Here is an 18,853-nt window from a genome sequence, read left to right as displayed (position 1 = left end):
GGTTTTCTTCACTTTCAGCTCTTGCTTTCTGGAGGTTTGGGTTTTTTCCCACTCTTTGGCTTCATTTTGATGGCTTCCCTCCAACTGTCAAAGGGAATGTGGCATTGTGTGTTTGGTGTTTGTTTTTTTGCTGTTTGTTTTTTCTCACAAGGCAAAACCTGACTGTGGGTGACTGTGGGGACACTTAGGGCAAATGAGCTTCAAGAGTAAGCAGAGTGCCTCCAGAATGCTCCAGGAGCCAGGGTACAGAGTGCTTCAGGCTGAGCTGTGCTGGGGCCGGTGACACAAATACGGTGCTGCAGTCTCAGCCTGGGGCTCCCCACAGTGAAATCAGAGTGTGCTTTTCCAGGAGAACTTGGGCCCTTGAAGCATTTAGTGCTGTGCTTTGTAACACCCATCCAAGTATTCAGGAATGACCAACATTCCTTGTTGGCTGTGCTTTGTTGGTCCAGTGAAAGTCCAGGATGCAGGATGCTTGTGGGAGCTGGATGGTTTGAAGCTTTCTGTAATTCTTCCTGTTACCCTCAGGGCACACTGAAAAATTACCTCTTTGTAGAGTCTTTGGGATATGATGCAGTCCCAGATCAGACATTTTTCTATTAAATAAAAAGTCTGATAAGCCTAAAAGCATTGAATTTGGTATTTTGAATCTCTAGAGGCCAATACCAGTGTGGATCTATTTGGGCTAATTTACTGAACTATTTAGTTTCTCCTCCTGCATAACAACCATTCCACCCCCAGCATTACCAAGTCAGCTCTGCCTCTGTGGCTGCCAGGAATAACTTTGCTTTGCATGGATAATTAACTGGATTGAGTAACAGGGAAAAAAACCTATTTTATTTCCACACAGTGGTAATAATAAATCTGTTACTACTTTTGGCTCTCCACGTTATTGCCATACTTGGGTATGTCTTAATGAGGAAGTGGCTTCCTTTGGCTGAGTTCAAATACCAGCATGGAGTCTGCCCCAAGTTCGGGGCTGGGCGGGTGAGAGGAGGGCAGAGGGGGGTTAAACCAGGCAGGCATTCCTGCCACAAATAGCTGTCTTTTTTTTTTTTTTTTTTGTTCCCTGCAAGCTGTAAATTTCCAGTCTTTTCGACAAGGTAAAACTTGGGATTTCTGATTGTGTCAGAATCAAAGCTTTGCTAAGATGGAAATCTTACAAACCAATTTTTTTTTTTTAAACCAAAATCAATCTTTCCTGTGGTGATATTTGGAGCACCCCACTCTGTTTTTTTCCCCTGAGGGTATTTGGAGCATCCCACTCTGTTTTCCAAAATGCACAAAATATGGGTATGGGACCTGCCAAGCTTACCACAGGAATTCTCTTAAGGGACGGAAGAACCTGAGGCTCAGATATGAAGTTATGAGTAACTCCCAACCACAATAACTCTCCTGTCTCATAACAGCTTATCTGACACTCTTGGGACCTTTTCCAGAACCATCTCCTCCTTTTCCCATTCATTTTCATCACCTATTTTGTCTCATGTTCTGGAGCCTCCTTGTCCATCAGTCCAAGGAGAGATGGACTTGCTTTCTGCAGAGAGGGCCCTCGCAGCTGCTGGGAGCAGTTTCTGAGTGTTTTGCCAAATACCCAACATCTCAAGTCATATTTGCAACTCATGTGTGCGCTGCTGCTGTCACGTGGTGACAACACACCCAGCTGCAATTCCTCCTTTGGCTGATCCCTGTCATCCTCATGGGAGCCATGAGTGCTGCAGACCCCTGAGAAGGGACAGTGACCCAAAGATCAGTTTGAGGAAGCGTTGGCACAACGGGCAGCACAATGGAAAGCTGAAAGCTTCCAGGAAGAAATGAGCAAACTTGTCTGGTGGTAGAGAAAATTAAAGAGAGTGTTTATGTTTGCTTGTGCCCATTAACATTTTCTTCTGTTGGTCTCACCTGTGTCCTGCCTGTGTTCCCTCTGTGCCTAATGCATCTCTGCTGTTCCTTTTCCATCATCCTCTCACCATGTCAACCTCCTGCCTCTAACCACTGCCCTGTTTCTTCCTGCAAAATATAAAATGCAAAAATTAACTTAGTTATTGTTAAATGGGTGGAATTTGTTAAAGGAGGGAGGAATATGTCACCCTAGATTTAGACCTGCAGAAGTTTTATGGTTGTAAAACCAATCACTGAATTAAAAAAGGACAAAAGGAAACTGTTCAAGAAAAACGTTTAAACAATTCTTGGTGAAAAGTGCTCTTTGCCAAAAATAACTTCACTTTAATGAATCATTCAAGTGTTTGGAGGAAAAAAAATAGTCAGAAAAATAAGAACTGAGAGAAATTCACGTCCCTCCTCCCAGATAGTGCTAAAACACTTAGGGTCTGAAATGGCCACATGGAAAACGGGGGTTAATCTGGGCTCAGTCTGCAAGTCCTGTAGCCTGTAAAACACAGAGGCATTCTCCAAGATACACTGAAGAGAAAATCTTTTTTTAAAACATAATGTATGCAATTTTTAATTATTTTTAATCTTGTTTCTAGCTCTGTAATTGGAAATCTGACCTTTCTGCCTGTTTAAATCTATTATATTTTTAACCATTTACCTGTCTTGTGTCAGAGATGGGTACAGATACAAGTGTCCCAAGGTTGTCTGTCACTGCTATCTCTTTGGAGATGATAAATACAAATAAATCTGCAGACACCCCAAGGAGAAACTTGCAGCCGGACATTAAGGGGACTTGAAGCTTGCACAGTGTCTCACACTGAGCTGTAGTAGTATCAGATTCCAGACCGATTTCCAAGTGCAGGATTAAAGAACACAAATCAGCACCCTATGGACGAAAAACCAATAAAACTGTTAAAATGCTGAACCTAAACAAAACCCAGAACTAGAGAGTTCTTTTCCTTTCTAAGCCTATTTATGCATTTACTCAATTTCCAGGTGGGCTCAGTCTTGTGCCATAGATGTTCAAAACCCTACATATGGGAGCTAGTCATAACGTGCCAGGTTTCAGTCTTTATCTGCTCACTGTTAGAGTTCAGATGTGGGTGTCCTTAGAAGTAGGGACAGGAAATCCCCAGGGATGTGGATCTACCACTGGAGATGCTTCCGAACAGAATGTTAGAATCTCATCTGGGCCCCTTTTCCCATGAGAGATTGGACAAATGATCTTTCAAGGTCCCTTCCAGCCTGGGCTGTTCTGTGACTCTGCACAGTCAGAGGAAGAACCAGGATGTTCAGAGGCTGGTAGAAGAGGTCTAGAAGCATGTTTGCAGGAAGTGGGAGAGGTGATAAACAGGATCTTCTCATAACTGGAATCTGTTTGCTCTCTCTTTTCCATGGCAGAGCAAGTCAGACCTCTGTGGGCTTTCAAAACCAAATGAGTGATGGTCTTGACCAGCACTGCAGTGTTTGCTAATGACCTCATTGCTGACCACAGCTGCTGGCAGTCAGGCTCCCGTTGCCACTGCATTGCTGATAGGTTTGTGAGGCATTTCTCTTATTTAATGAGTTGATTCTTTTTAAATACTGTTCAACCTGTAATCTTGAATTAATGAATTTGGGAACATGGGTAGTGCAGGTTAAGGTCTGTGAGTTTATGTTCCTTATTGCTTCGTGCAGGTGAAGACACATCACATAATTAAAAAGAGTTGTTTAGATGACTTTTCTATTTTAATTCTGAGGCCTGCAATAGCCTGGGTGTAAGTACAAGTGGCCATGGGGCTTCTTCATCCTGCCTACTTTGCCAAAGTATAAGCCTGAATGGAGCACCAATCTATTTTCTGGTACCAAATTTAGGGTAAAGTCAAACCGGAAGATGGATCATTTGGGTTTGCCTTCACTGAGTTATAACAAGGTTAATCCTGACTTAAGTCCTAACTTCACAGAAGTGTTTATTTAGCAAGATGTACCTCTGAGCTCACTGGCTACGAAGCTGCCTCGATCAGCAGTGGGTCTGTGCTAACACTGCTGCTCTGCAGAGCAGGCTCCAGCCAACTTCAGGGCTGATGGTACTCCTCTAAATCTTTTTCTTAATTGCTTTTCTCTGCAGAGAAGTTCCAGCTGAGCACATGCTCTCACGTCACTGGCAAAGAATTTAGTGTGGGCCTGACTTCTGCCCTACAAATAAACATGAGAGAGATGTGCTCAAGCCCAGCAGCGAGATGCCTGTGAGACACCTCTGTGGTCAGCACTCTTCAGAGTGCTGCTCTCCGAAAAGAAGCCAGCTCAAAAGAAATAACTTAATTGATCTGTATAGTCTAGACACTTCTGAAACAAAGACAAGCTTTATGAAGGAATGGTTGGTTAGGCTGTTTGGATAAATACTGAGTGTCTTTGATATTCCTGGAATTTAGTTTACCTTGTTCTCAGCAAGGAGGGCCACAAACTGAAGTTATTTGTTTGCAGAAACACCTTTTTTTCTTTGAATCTCAGAGGCAGATGTGCAGATGGGAGAGAAGCCGTGGTGCTGTGAGCAGGTGTGGACTGAGGGCTTCGTCTGGGCTGACACTGATGTCCCAGGTAACCCTGTGCTCAGGAAGCAGGAACAGCTCTTGGTCTGCGGGACTTGCGCTGCCTTTAGAGACACCTGATGTACCTCAGGATACTGCCCATGTAGTAGCTGCATTAAAATCCCACCACTGTCCAACTGGTGTTTTGAATGTTCAGCAGAGGAGAAAGAAGGGAATGGATTACTGGCAACATCAAAGACCAACTTCTTCTAGTAACTTTTTTATATTAATGGATTCGAGGCTGTGGACCCAATCGATCCTATGTGTCCTCTCAGTGCTCAGCTGAACTCGCTGGTCCTGAGGCTGTGTGCTTCCCCTGGATCATGCATGGCTCAGAGCCTCGCAGGGCTCAGCTCCTGCTGCTGCAGTGTCCGTGTGACACTGGGGACAGCTTTGCTACCCCCAGGCCTCCTGTTCTCACAGGAATAGCCGTGGGCACCTCGCCCCTGAACCTGCACCTGGCCAGCTCAGCGGGGTGTTCCGTTCTGTCCTCTTGTGGGGTTGTAGTTTGCAGGTGTAGCACAGATTTGTTTGTGTAGATTTTGGGTTGTTCTCCCTGAGTCTAACAGACCTAAAGGAAAAAGATAAAATGTTGATCACAGTTCTGTCCTTGGCTACATTGATGCTTCATTGCTGACTTTAATTAAGTAGTTTGAATGAGAAGGGAGCAGTTTGCCTTGGGCCCGTGCATACCTGGCACGCGTCGTCACAGCCTGGCAAGCATCCTTTAATCCGGTCACCAGCTTATATCTTCATGGGCTCACTTATTTTTAAAAATCCTGCACAAAGCCCAGAGAATTGGGGCGTTTTTGAGGGGAGAGGTGTGACCTGCAAATCTTTGATTGGTTCTGTTCCTGTCTCACTGTTCTGTGTAAAATTCATTTACTGGTTTTCCTTTTAAACCGTTAGCTGACCTTCCATACGGATTCCAGCTGTGCATTAGCATTGCTTGGGGATGTGTTTGTATCTTTTGTCTAAAAATACCCAGCCGGTAGGATCCATGATCCATGAAAGCTAATTGAAACAATTTCTCTTCAAGTTTTGGCAAGTGAAGCATGCATTATAAGCATTAATATCTATAAATTGAATTGTTAATGAATCTAGACACTAATAATGAATGCAATTTTGTAGGCTTAACTAGAAACACTAAAATTATCAGGATCTGGAACAGAATTTTCAATCATTTTTGCTTATTAAATAGCAAAGCTATGCTTTTAATAAGCTAATCATTTTTATTTGACCCCATAGGAGTAGCTCAGCTGATTAGAAACAGGTTTCTAAGTGCCAAACAACATTGTTTTTCTCTCACTGTTTTAACCACCACGGTGCTGAAATCTTGGATCAGATACTGATCTCCATTGCTTATCCTGCAATTCCTTTAACAGAATTTGCAGTAGAACCTCTCTATGTCCCATTGAATGGGAGAATTCTCTTTGCAGATAAATCATTCTGTAAGCTGCCAAAACAACTGCAGCTTGCCTGAAGCATTGTCAGTGCACAAAAATACAATATATGAAAGAGACTTCTATTTGGTATTTGTTACATCAACAAGTAGAAAAACGCTTGATACAACTCAAAACTCAAGACCAAAACTAATAAACTGAAATCTTTTTCTCCCCTAATTTAAAATTAGCCTTTAGGATTATTTTTTGCAGCTGAAGAATACGGTAAGATTCAGAGCTATAGCAAGAAAAATCTTAAGTTCTGATGATTTCCTTTGAAAGAGTTTTGTGAAGTTTGCCATTCCTCCTGACTCTAATGGCTGGAGACCAGGAGGGCACATGGAAACAGATTATTCTGCAAGTCTCTCCAGCAAAGTTTCTTCTCTCCACACTGCTGCTGGCAGCCCTTGCAGACAGGCTGTCAGCCTTTATGGATCACTAGTATGCCTTAGACAAGCAATTTCTTATACCAAAAGATTTAGTAACCCTACACCATTTGTTAAATGAAAAAATCAAACTTGGTTATCTTGCAAAGTAACAGAGAAGAACAGTCTGAAAGGTAGGGGAAAGGGATGTCAAGGATTTATCACTGGATTTAGGGCTGGAAAGGACCATGAAAGGTTCCTCCATCTCTGGAGACAATTGATATCCTTATGGAAATGTATTCCAGTGCTTAATTATATTTTCTATTTGAGACTAGGTTTTTCCTTTACTTAGTCTAAATCTCCCTTACTACAGTTCATATGTACTTCTACTTTTTTGTGTTCCATGAACATGGGGAAAGGTTTTCACTCTCTGTCACAACCTTCTCAGTATCTGCAGGCTCTTTCCATGTCTCCCTGCTGCCTCAATAGTCCCATTTCTTCCTTTCTTCAGCATAGACAGACATGGGGTGGCAGTGAGGATAAGGGACTGATTAACATGGGATGGCAAGGGAGGAATGCTGGCAAGCTTGGAGGGATGAGGTGGTAAGGAAAGAAACATCAACAGATGGAACCAGATAACACAGTAGGGGGTTCAAAATACTTCACCAAAATACAAATGGGAAAGAAGTGGAGTCCCACAGTTTGATTGAAAACTCAATGGGAAATTAATATTAAGTTAATCTGGAAATACACATTAAAGAGCAGAGTACTCTATGCAGGAGCTCTAACTTAGCAGACAGCATTGTAAATGTTACACTGAAATATTTAGCTGAAGTTGTTCAGAATATTTTTACTACTTAGACGTCCGTGTTTATGATCATTGTGTCCATGTGCCCTGGGATCCTGTTCTGCTGCCCCTTACAGCTGCCAGGGAACCCCAGAGCACTTTCCCCACATTTACGGATCCTTTCCTGTGCCAAGGGTGTTACAGGGAGCACACAGCAAATTCCATGGCAGATGGCCATGGTCACCGTCATGGCTCTGCCACGCGGGGTGTCCCACCTCGAGGCTGAACACTTTCATCATGATATGTCTGCAAAATGAAATGTCTGAGATAATCTGAGAGGAGGAAATGCTTGTGGGCCTTCCCCCACCCCACACCTTTCCCTGTTGGACAATATGCTGACAGAAAAACGCCTCAGTGGAAACTTGCTCAGCCTGAAGAGTGTGTCCTGTCCCACTGACTGCACTGAGTAGGGGAGAGGATGCTGGGTCTGGGGTGTATGTTCCTGTTCTGTTTCTTCTGTGAAAAGTCCATATTCTGGGAGACAAATATTAGAATTATCTTTAATAATTGATATTAGAATTCATCCATTGATAACTGCTGTGTTTGGTTTTATTCTCTGCTGTTTTCTACTTTCAAAGATTCCTTTTCCCAAACCAACAGAAAAAAAAAGGTTTTCTCAGTGCTGCTGTCTATTGACATTCAGCAGAATAACTGCCCTGGAGTTAATTCCTCCTCTTAAGTAAACTGCTTCAGTCAAGGCTGTTAGCATGGAGGATATTGGCATTCCTGTTTACTGAAGAGCAGTCTTCCAGGATCCTTCCTTTTAAAGTGAATTTAGTATGTGTACATGTGTACTTTTCAATAAATGTAACAAATAATCCAGACGAAGCTGGGAGCCTGCTAGCGAGTCATATGCAAACTGAACCAAAAATATTTTAATCCTGGAGTAAACATTTATGAAGTGTCTGTGCCACCCTTTGCAAAGGGATAAGGTGGTCATTGAGTGTGCTACAATGTGCATCCAAGAAAGAGCTGAAATAATACTTTTTTTGTACTTCAAATATTTTGGCATTATGAATAATAGTGTAAATCAGATAATGTATTAAAGCCTTGCAGCCTCTTCCTTTCAGTTGAAGGCCAGTTGTGTCAGGTGCCAGCCACCTTCCTCCTCCAGAAAAGAAGTTTCTGTCCCTCAGAATCCCCCCTGCCGCAGGTGCTGCACTGTCATGGGTGTGAGCTGGAGAACACTCAGGCTTCATAGTTTGAGATGCAATTGTTTCAGATATAAAAACCCAGTCACACACTCTATCTCAAACAAGTACTGGAGAAGGACTTTGCCTGAGTTCTTTTTACCTGCTCTCTATAAACAGAAAAATCAATGATCTCTGTTCTTTTATTGAGGAAAAAAAAGTATTTTCCCATCTGGGAGGGCTAATGGGATACTCTGGTGTGCAGCACCATTTTGGTGGTGAGGGAGGTGTCCCCACTTGATCTCTGCATACAGAAGTCTTCACCCAGCCATTCACGCTGCTTCTGGGGTGGAAAATTCCATGTTCTGGCCCTCCTGATCCATAGCTTTACTGAGCCTCTGTGGGATCCTGTGCAGCCCTGTTTGAGTATGGTCTCAAAGGAGGGTGTGACTTGGAAGTCGTGCCCTTTTCACTGGCCAAAGTGCTGGTGGTGCTGTGGGACATCCCTGTAAACTTGGCTGCAAAGGTTGAATGTTCTGATGGCCAGTGATGGGCATCTGAGCTTTCCAGCTTGTGTCTGAGTCCCCAGCAGAGTCAAATCCAAAAATACCTGTGTGTAAAGCTAACAGTTAGGTAGCTTTTTTCCTAGATTTCAGGCCAGCATGATCCAATAACCTTTACTTTGGTCTCTTGCACATCTTTCTGAAAAACTAAGCATGTCACATCCTCAGAAATGAGAGGAAATGGGATAACCTTACACCTAAATTGACATGGGCATGTCTTCTGTCTTTCCTCAGTGTTTTACCATTCCATGTTTTACGTGGCTCACCTTTCACATTGACAAAAGAGACAAGAGATGTATGGGTTTTTATTTTCTAGAATGCATGACTCCTTTAGAGCAGCTCTGTCATTATCTTCCCAAATATTTAGCAGTGCTCAGTATGTGAGGCTCTTCAGGAAGAAGATGACAAGATTTCTCATTCTTGCTGCCTAGAATTTAAACAAATACAAAAAATTTGATGTATTAAAGAGGAAGTGGAAATAATTGACTGAGTATGATGCTGGGAGCTAAATCACTGCTTCAGCAATGAAGGAACACTGGTCTGGGTTGGTGGAGCTGCTTGGATGCCATGCAATAACATCAGTTTCCATGTTGGATATCATGACAGTCTGTTGCCACTTTCCAGAGGACTATAACCAAGTTTTATCATAATAGCAGCCCTCAAAATCAAGAGAGTTTGAAGCACTAGCAGCCTTACAAGCAATTACTCCCACTGTTTATTTTGTGTGTGTATATTTATCTTCTTTTCTTCTTCTCATCCTCAGAGTCCCAAGTTTTTATCAGTGTTTTTGCAGAGTGGAACTGGAAGTTGCTGACGCGCTCCAGCCAATAACATCGAGCGCAGGGAAAAGTGCCTGCGTCAGTGGCACAGGGAGAGCAGGTTGTGGCACATGAGGAATGTGAACAGGTAACTGCTGTTTCTGCTTTTTCTAGTGCAGGAACCAACTGAGGACAGTTGGTTTACAAAAAGAAAGGGAAATACTTTTTAACAACATCTAGTAAAATTTATGGAATTCGTTGCAAAGGCCAAAATCATAAATGCATTTTTGTGCCACACTTTCCGTGGCCTGAAAGTCAGATGGTGAGAAACCATCACATGAAATGGTAATTCCAAGCAATAGTGTGCACAGGTACTAATGCACTCAGATTTTGGTGCCATCTTCTGCTGCCCTGCTAAATTTCAGTCCAACTCAACTCTTCCATTATTCAGGAAGAGAGAATACTGCACTGGTCCCTCAAACTGAAGAGATGGAAGATAGTTCTGGACAGTGCTTCAAGAGTGAAAAATGTAATTTGATAACCTGGGTACAACACATAATTGATTAAGAGCCCATTGGAGGTGGAGGGCACATTAGTTTTTTCCTGGCACAGGTGGGTCTCTGACCAGGGTTTGGCACCTGCCCTGTCTTTCCTGTGAAAGTGTGGGTGTTTCCAAACTACACCTAAAACATTGAGGGGAAGAGAGGAGCTTTGGACTTTCCTTTTTTGGTTGTTTCTTGATATTACATTGACATTGCTTTTTCCATCATGTTTGTCCACCCCTTGCTCCAAGCAAAGATGGGTTGCTGTTAGCAGAGGTTTTTTGGTGTAGCCAGGAATAAAACAGTGTATTTTGCAGCCTGCTTTATTCTCAATTCAGGACTTACAGACTGTTCTCTGCAATGTGGTAATGAGATCTGGGATAATAATGTCAAGCTGTATCTAAACAATTGGATTAAAGCAAGCCCTTGGAGTAGGACAGAGGTTGGTGTAACTTGCTGGATCACGTGGCCGATTGCTGGCCAGTTCCCTAGGGACAAAGTTTTTCCTCCTGGCAGAGCTCAGCAGCTAGCTTTCAGCTTCTTTCATGATCAGCATTTTGTATCCAATGTTTTAAAATGTTTGGAAAATGCAGCATAAGGGAGATTGAAGGTGTTATCTTTAATTGGACTAACTTAAAAAATTAATATTGAAAAGCTTTCTCCCCATTTTGTTGCTATTGACCTGATGTTGAGAATAGCTTGTGCTGATCTGGTGGAGAGGAGGAGGGAAACATACTTTGCTTTCTGTTTTAGATTTTGGGGGGACAGGAGAGTTTGGACTTGTAGACAGAACTGAGGAAGAAGTCATGGGAAAAATGGGGAAAGAGTCTATAATTTCCTGTAACCGCTATTATGTTTAGAAAAAAATGGTCTGAGCATGAATAGGGAATATTTTCAAAGGTGTTTCTATGTGTTGGGCTGCCTGTGACGATTTGTTCATGGATCCAGCTGGGAAAGGTTCTTCAGCCAGCATGCAGCTGTTGGTAATATCTGTTTGTCAAGTTCAGAACCAGGAAAGTCTGAAAGGTGGATGGACCTTTTTTTTCCCCTAGTAAGGTTCCTTTGCTAATCACAGCTCATTCTACTCAGAAAGTGATGGCCTTATGGAATGGAATTGCAATTGCCTGCTTTGACCTCAAAATATTACTTTGTCATCCTTGCCTTTCTCTTTCCCCTTCTTCTTGGAAAATTAACATTAGATAAGAGTGAGGTAGATTCTTTTCTGTCTTATTCATTAGCAGCAGCAGTGTTGTTAATCATGTTTTGATTGTAGAGCCTGTATTATGAGTGGCCAGAGAACACAGAATTAGTTTCAGATTTTCATAGCTAGAAGGTGGGAAAATCCTCCTCTGGGTTGCAGACTAAGCAGATTTCCTCTGGAGATCATTGAGGCACAATAAACTGCAATTTGGATGCTTTTTTTTTATTATAGCTTTGCTCCCCATGCACAGATTTTACTGTGGGAAATATATAGCCCACTTCTTGGAGGGTCCTGTTCTCTTTTTTTACATATACCAGTTTCAGCTGGTAGAGTTTTCTGTTTTCTTCTTTTTTCTTTTTTTTTGAGTCTTTGAAAAACAGTTAGAATGTTCCTGAGGAGCCCTTAACTGGCTTTTTGTGTCTTCCTATGTGAGTTCAGAGCCTGCCAAAACCTACAATCATCCTCCCTGGGCAGCGCTCAGCAGTGAGCAGGGTGAGAGCTGGTTACTCGGCATCATAAATAACTTCAACCTTTCTTTTTCTTTTAAGCTTTATAATTTATTTAAATTTGCAAAAGTGTTTTGGTTTTAATCAGCTAATAAACGCTGTCTGTCTATGACTCAAAATACCTCATGCATATGTTGTTAAAAACACCACCCTGAGTGCACGAGTACAAGGGAGTGTGGCACTGCAACTGTTTATCCTCCCAATCCCTGCTCTCACCTGCTCTTGCCATCCCGATGTGCTGCAGTGCCGTATTTCTGACAAATGGAACCAAAGGTACCAATTCACCTGACACTATTTTCTGACTTGCTCAGTCTTCTGGCAGAGTCCTCTTCAGAGTCTGCCCTGCATTGCCTTGATGCTCTTTTGTCCCTCTCCAAGTGCACGGGGTTTTTTGTTGGTCACTGGGATACCTTCAGCATTACAGGAGTGTTTCTAATACCAAATTTTACTCCTGGTGTCTATATTAAACTCCCTCGGGTCTTCCTCATGTTTTCTTCTTCTGAAGTCAGTTTACACGTGTTCCTTCGGGCTTTTTGCATCAACACTTGATAAGTACCGTGTGTTGATAAGATATGATAGCACATTCCTGAGGAATCCCTGGAAGCACAGGGCACACATTTCACTGCGTGGTGACAGACAAACCATGTTTAAGATGATCAGAAGCAGAGCAGACCCTTCTCAGCCCTGATTTCCTTAGAATTTAGTGGAAACTTCAATGTCTGATGAGGAATTTGAGGTGGAACATGAAACAATCCTTTTCATCCTCAGCTGAAGTGTCAGTATTCATTTTGTCCTTGGTAATTAAAGAGAATTTCTTGTTTTTCTCGCTCTTTCAAATCTGTATCAGTAGGATCTTTGGAGTAATTGCTCAGAACAATAACATGGAAATAGAACATCACTGATCTCCTTGGCTCGGAGATTTGTGAAAGGGAACAAAAAGAGGGAGAACTTCCCTGTCAGAGCTGCAGCTCTGTCTGAGCTGGGTGGGGTCTGAGCAGGGGAAGAGCAGCTCTACGTCAGCTTTGAACACAATAAATTCGTGAATTTGCTGTGTGTGAGGAAGTTGCACATAACAGGAAAGACAAGATTGTTAAAAAGTCTGATAAATTTCAAGAAACTAAGCAACTAGTGACAGAGAAATGGGTGCAAGAAATATCTAAAAAGAAAACAAACACAAGTAGAGAGAAAAACAGGCAAGGATTTAAATATATCATAAGCACATCACAACTAATTCATCTGATAAAGGAAGATACAAGGCACAAGAGGTGATTGATGTAGCTCAAAGATTTGATGGTACAAAGGCGCCTTTACTTGAAATGATGAAAGGAAATAGGGCAAAAATCAGAATATTGAGGATTATTTACAATGTAGAGAGAGGGACAGTAATCAAAAAGGCTGAGTAAATTGTAAAGCGAAATAAGAAATGACTTATGGTGTATGGGGGGGAGAAATTACAGAAATCATTACTAAACAGAGAGTCAACCAGGAATCTGAAATGGATGAGCCCTGAACTGATCTCATAAATGGGCCTTGACAAAGGAGAAAACACAGCAGCACAAGGCTATCTGTGAGTAATGGAGACATTTCACAATGTGGGATGTTAATAGAACACTTGGAAAGGATGAATCTAAATAGAAAACCAGTTCTACCCATAATATGTGTCCTCAGTGTTAAAGAAATTAATTTTTTTTCCCAAAACTTGGAGAATTAATTTGGAGGATAATAAACTGCTGAGATAGCGAGGAATTGCAGAACCCATGCAAGGCACTCCTTTTCCTCCCCTCAGAAAAGGGATTCAAGTCAGTATTTCAGTACATGGTAAAATATTGTCCAAATTTTTCTGGCTCATGATCTGTGAAGCATATTCCCTAAAAAGCTGCTGCTCTTGGAAGTGTGTTTGCCAACTGTGCAGCTCTGCTGAGGTACCCCCTGCTCCCAGATGGAGCTGCCTGGATGCTTGTTCCAGTCTTTTTAGTAAGTGTGGATGACTGGGTACCTAAAGTAGTAAAATAGCTTCTTGTTTAAGGTGTGTTGTTTCTGTAAGTTTGGATCACCCGGGTTGGATTTATTCTGCTGGTGAATCTTCAACGGAATTAACGTCTACTTAGTCACAGGAACATAAATTTCACTGGAAGTCTCAGGTACCAGCATTGCATTAAAGAACATGAGGTTTGCACTTACAGGAAGAGGTTTTTTTAAAACATCTAATACATTGTAGGTGTCACACCAAAAATAAATAAAATATTTTTATCCATAACTTCTGATCAAGGATTATATTGCATTTGAAAAGAGTGACAATGTTGCAGAATTCTATCAAATTGGATGTAAATTTCTCAATGATTTTTGTATTAATTTCTGCATGCAAGATGGCAAAAGTGAATTCAAAAGGAACTGAATGATGTGAAGAATGCAAATGTGTAAGGTTGACACTACAGAGCTGAGATTTCCCCCATGCTCTCTGTAGAGCACCCAGACAAAAAAAATAAATTGTGAAATTAGTGCAAAGCACTGGCAGTTGGAAAAATGATGGAACAGCTGCTGGGAGATTAGTAAGTGTGGATACCAGGCAACGTCATTTCTAAAATAATTTTTCCGAGTAAAGCTGCATTTAAGGGCTGGAAGTAATGATTTATGAAGAAATATGAAAAGAATTAGATGTGTTTAACTTGGCAAAATAAATGAAGAGTGTTGTTCTTGTCCATAAGCATATGAAGAGCATAAACAGAAACCATGGAGAAGAATTGCCTTGGACAGGGCCTAAAGAATGCAAATGAAATGTATTGTGATCATAATGCAAGAAGGAAAATGTATCTCAGATATCAGGTAATATCCTCCATTAGCAAGATTTATGAGACCCATCGTGATGGGAGTATGAAGGAAATGATGGAAAGTCCATTGACTGAGTCAACTGAAATTGGATTAGAAGATGTAGAACAGTTCAGCCCTGAAAAAGAAATTGTCACATGCCCAACAAACATTGCAGACTTGTTAGATGGAGGCACAACACAGATGTATTTCAACATTTTCCCTCAATGTCAGAGATGCAGGTTCTGTCCTGGTGTGAGAATGCAGGTGGGCAGTCCCCGAGTGAGTGTGCCTTGGTCATGCTCTTGCTTGTCTCAGCTTAAGTTCCACCTGAATCTTGTAGAAAAGGGTCTTTATAAACAATAGTGTAGTAACATGCTCCTTCACCCCGTGAGTGTCCCTAGAACCAGAGGGTTCCTCAGAGAAACTGAGGACAGAACATCTTGAAGTCCCTCTACTGTCCAGCTCTCAGGTGCCTGCCTGGAGGGCTCCCAGACTGCAGGGCTCACTTCAGAAGTTCAGGAGTGTTGATTCTGGTTGCCTGGCGCTGCGTCAGAGAACTCTGGCTCTGGCTGTCTGGTGATAAGCCTAAGTGGTAGACTTGGAAGGGGTCCCATTCTTTTTCACCTTCAGCAGCTTGCTTGGGAGTTGGCCGCTGCCAGGGCTGAGGCAGACGGATGGTTTGACATCCAGCACCAAGTGTTTCTCTGGCACTGCTCCACATCTTATATCACGCTCAGCACAAAAGAACCTTGGAGTTTACTAAGCCTCTCTCCACAGCTGGCTTCACCACAGGCTCTGGGGTCAGTGCTTCTGTCGTGACAGCAGGTTTTGTTTAGAGCCTTACCTGAGAACATGACTGCACTGTTCAGCTCCTGAAGATGTTCTGCATGGTGGTGGTTGGTCAGGTTTTGCCCCGTCTTAGCTCCCTATAAATGCCAGTGTTGGCAGTTCCCTTGTGTCACATCACCAAGGCTCAGCCTTCAGTAATTTGCCTCTTTCCCTTCAGGGAATCTGAGGCACCTGCACAGAAGTGTTTAGAAGAAGTTGTAGGTGCCTTGTGGATCTAGATCAGTGGTCTCCACAGTGGGATGTATAAGACAATCTATTTTTTTTACAGTTAATATTTTAAATTTTTAATATTTTCTTATATTTTAATATTTAATATTTTTACAGCTAATAAATTTTTAAAAATTAAATAGTGTTTATTTCATCCTTTTCCTTTGTAAATGTCTATTTTTGTGTATGTTTTATAAAGTACATAATGGATTAGTACATGGAGATAATTTACAGATAAATATACGTACATTGGCGTGCACACTCAAAATTTTTTTACTTATGGAGACTTGCAGACTGCTGATCTAGATGTTCAGAGAAGGATGGGGATGATGGCCATGGCACAAAGATCTTCCACAGTGAGAATCCTAAAGACTGATACTGAGCTTTGAAGAGGGAATATGACAAAGATATAGAGTAATGTAAAAACCGTGGGTGATGCTGCTGGGAAACTCCCTGTGTTGTCATGTAGGTGCACGAACTCTTCCTCACACCCACTGGGGTGTATTTTAGCCTTATGCAAATCCATAACTGCTGTGTAATTAAATAACATGATCAATCCTGCCTTCTCTGCCTGGTTCCTGTGTCTCACTGCTGGGTCCAGCCTCGTTCCCTGTATCCATCTGCTCTCATGGAGCATCTAGGCCTAGTTTGGACAGTCAGACATCAAGTCTTGGAACATCCATCCCCAGCAAAGGGGACAAACACAGCTAGTTCCACCCACGGGCCGGTGTCCTGTTTTCAGCTGTAGTTGGTAACTACAGCCACAGTCTGATCATTCAGAACTTTAATTTATATTTATTATGGCTTCGTACACGTGGCCCAGGACTTCAGCAAACTCGTTTATAGTGCCACCATCATGGCTCTGCCTTCACAGGACACAGAATGTGCTGAATATGGAAAAGTGGTGTCAGTTTTTACACTACTGGGTCTCTGATTGGCACCTGCCATCTGATCTTTCTCCGAGGCAAAGAACACAGCCAGGTCTCAGCAGATTTCCTTGCACAGTGCAGACGGCATGTACCTGTTGCCAGAGTTACGTGCTGCCAAATTTCAAACCATCATTCCAAATTAAGATGTTAGAACTTTCCTTACCTATGATAAGTCATTAAATATCGCTCAATTACCCTTGCATTGAGCCTTTTTTTTAAACTCAAGCTTACTTTACTGAAAGGCATCCTGTCTTGATTTGGAGATATTAAAAGATGAAGAATCCTCGTTCCTTTGATAAGGCAGGGGTTTTAATGTCTAATCATTCTCACTATAAAACTGTGCCTGATTTCTAATTTAAGCTGGTCTGGCTTCAGCTTCCAGCAATTGGTTCTTGTTATGCCTTTCTTGGCTGGATTAAAGAGCCCTCTAGGACCTGGTATTTTCTCCCTTTGAAGGTACTTATACATCGTAATCAAGCTATCTCTTGATCTTTTTAATAAACTAAACAGATTGAGCTCCTTAAGCCTCTCGTTCTGAGGCAGCTATTCCAGTCCTCAAATAATTTTTATGACTCTGCACTGTCTCCAATTTTCCTGTGTCCTTTTAAAAATGTGGACACCAGAAATAAAGCCACTCAGGGAATTTACAGCCAACTGTTTGTCCCTTTTCCCAAAATCCTTTAGATTATCTTATTTCCATGCTATGGGTTCTCCAGTCTATAGAAGACTTTCTTGATCCTAGAAACTATGACCACTGATGAAATTTGCTCCAGGTGAGCCAGACAGGTAACCTAGCACCAAAAAAATGGGTGGACCCTTGCTCCGATCGGTGTAACTGTTCTTACACTTTTTTTGCCCGCTTGTAGGAGCTATTTCAAGTCATTAATGTTTTGGAACCAGGACTTCTGTGTTTTACATTCTAGGAGAAGAACTTGAGCTGTTTGGGGCAGTCCAAAATCGCTATAGATTGTAACTGAGCCTGTTCATTCTTATAGAGGAAACTGAGGCTTCTGCCACCCTTCAAAAGTGATCTCAGTGACCAAATAAGTGTTTTGGTTCTGGCAACAGTCTTAGGAGATAGCACAGGTGGATTGGCCAGACTGGAGAACAGAGTTCAGGAACCACTTACACTTCTCTAATGAGCTCGGGAAGCTGCCCTGGTTTGTACAGAGAATGATGCTGTCTGGGAGGATTTTCTAAACCTGTCTAGTGCTGCTTCTACAACTCAATTGTTGCTTTGTTGTTTGGGGGTTTTTTCCCGAAATATATTTGTGTTTATCAAAGGGATAGTGGATGATCACTCCCCTCCTCAATATAAAGGAAATTTTCCAGGTGTTGCCTTGGTGAACCTATTTCTATTGAAACCCACTCATCCTCGTTTGGTCCCCTTTCCAGTCCTGTCCCTGTTATTAATCACAGTTATCTTCTGCTGACTATAAGCAAACTGGAGGCCAGATTTGAGATACCGTGTGTTGACAATATTAGGCATTTTTTCTGTTGCACCAACCAGCCTCCAAGATATTTATCCTTGCAATTATCTGCCGGGTAGGCAACAGCTATTCCCTGGTTTTAAGACAGGGAGGAGAAGCTAAGGTATGGGAAGCTTCAGTAGGTCAGGGCTTGAACTCACATCTTCTAAATCTGGGGTAATTGTGCCTCCTCTCTGTTCCATCTTTAAAAAATAAAGCACACACGTTAGTTCTGAGGCTTGCTTTCATCTGCACCGTTCTGCCTTCAGAAATCCTCACTCCTCCTCGCCGCACTGCGGTCGCCCTCCAAGAATTGCACAAAGGCTGTCAGTCGCTTCGGCTTGCCATCATCAAACATTGAGGAGAAATAGGAACAATTACAAGTTTAATATTAAAAGAAGCAATTTCATTTCCTTTCTGGAGTCGGCGTCATTTTTTAATGCTACCTGAAGTAGCAGAATCCCTTGTGCCTGGTGAACGGGGTGCTGGGTCTCAGCATGCGATAGGCGGGAGAGGGTCCACCTGGGCGGCTGGTGTGTCCTGGGAGCCCCCACGCCCCCCGGGCGGGCCCTGCGCTGTGGCTGCGTGATGCGCTGTTTTATTTTTAATTCACCTGCCCAATCGGGCCGTTGTTTTTTAATTAAACTGCAGGAGGGCACGAAGAGCTGCTAAAGGCCCCCGGCTGTTCAGGGGGCCGCTGCCCGGGCCAGGCCGGGAGCGGTGCCAGCCCCGCTCTGGCCACGGCGCTGCCCCCGGTGCGGCCCCCGCGCCGCCGCC

The 18,853-nt window shown here is 42.6% G+C and overlaps 1 long non-coding RNA gene across 9 annotated transcripts in view; it reads left to right on the top strand.

The window, feature by feature from the left end:
- The window catches only part of LOC113968447, a 34,240-nt gene that overhangs the window by 10,222 nt on the left and 5,165 nt on the right, over positions 1 to 18,853 (top strand). For 5 of the 9 annotated variants that reach the window (XR_003534506.1, XR_003534510.1, XR_003534512.1 and 2 more), the window contains exons 4-6: positions 3,295 to 3,430; positions 4,357 to 4,427; positions 9,571 to 9,713. The exons of 1 other annotated variant lie outside the window; for it this stretch is intronic. This is a non-coding gene — a long non-coding RNA (uncharacterized LOC113968447). The remainder of the gene's footprint in view (positions 1 to 3,294; positions 3,431 to 4,356; positions 4,428 to 9,570; positions 9,714 to 18,853) is intronic. 3 more of the 9 variants (XR_003534508.1, XR_003534507.1, XR_003534511.1) reach the window with 2 other exon arrangements.

Source organism: Neopelma chrysocephalum, unplaced genomic scaffold (assembly GCF_003984885.1).
Source record: "Neopelma chrysocephalum unplaced genomic scaffold, ASM398488v2 Primary Assembly neopelma1_68, whole genome shotgun sequence".
Classification (NCBI taxonomy): Eukaryota; Metazoa; Chordata; class Aves; order Passeriformes; family Pipridae; genus Neopelma; species Neopelma chrysocephalum.
This window is presented reverse-complemented; position numbering and strand designations above follow the sequence as displayed.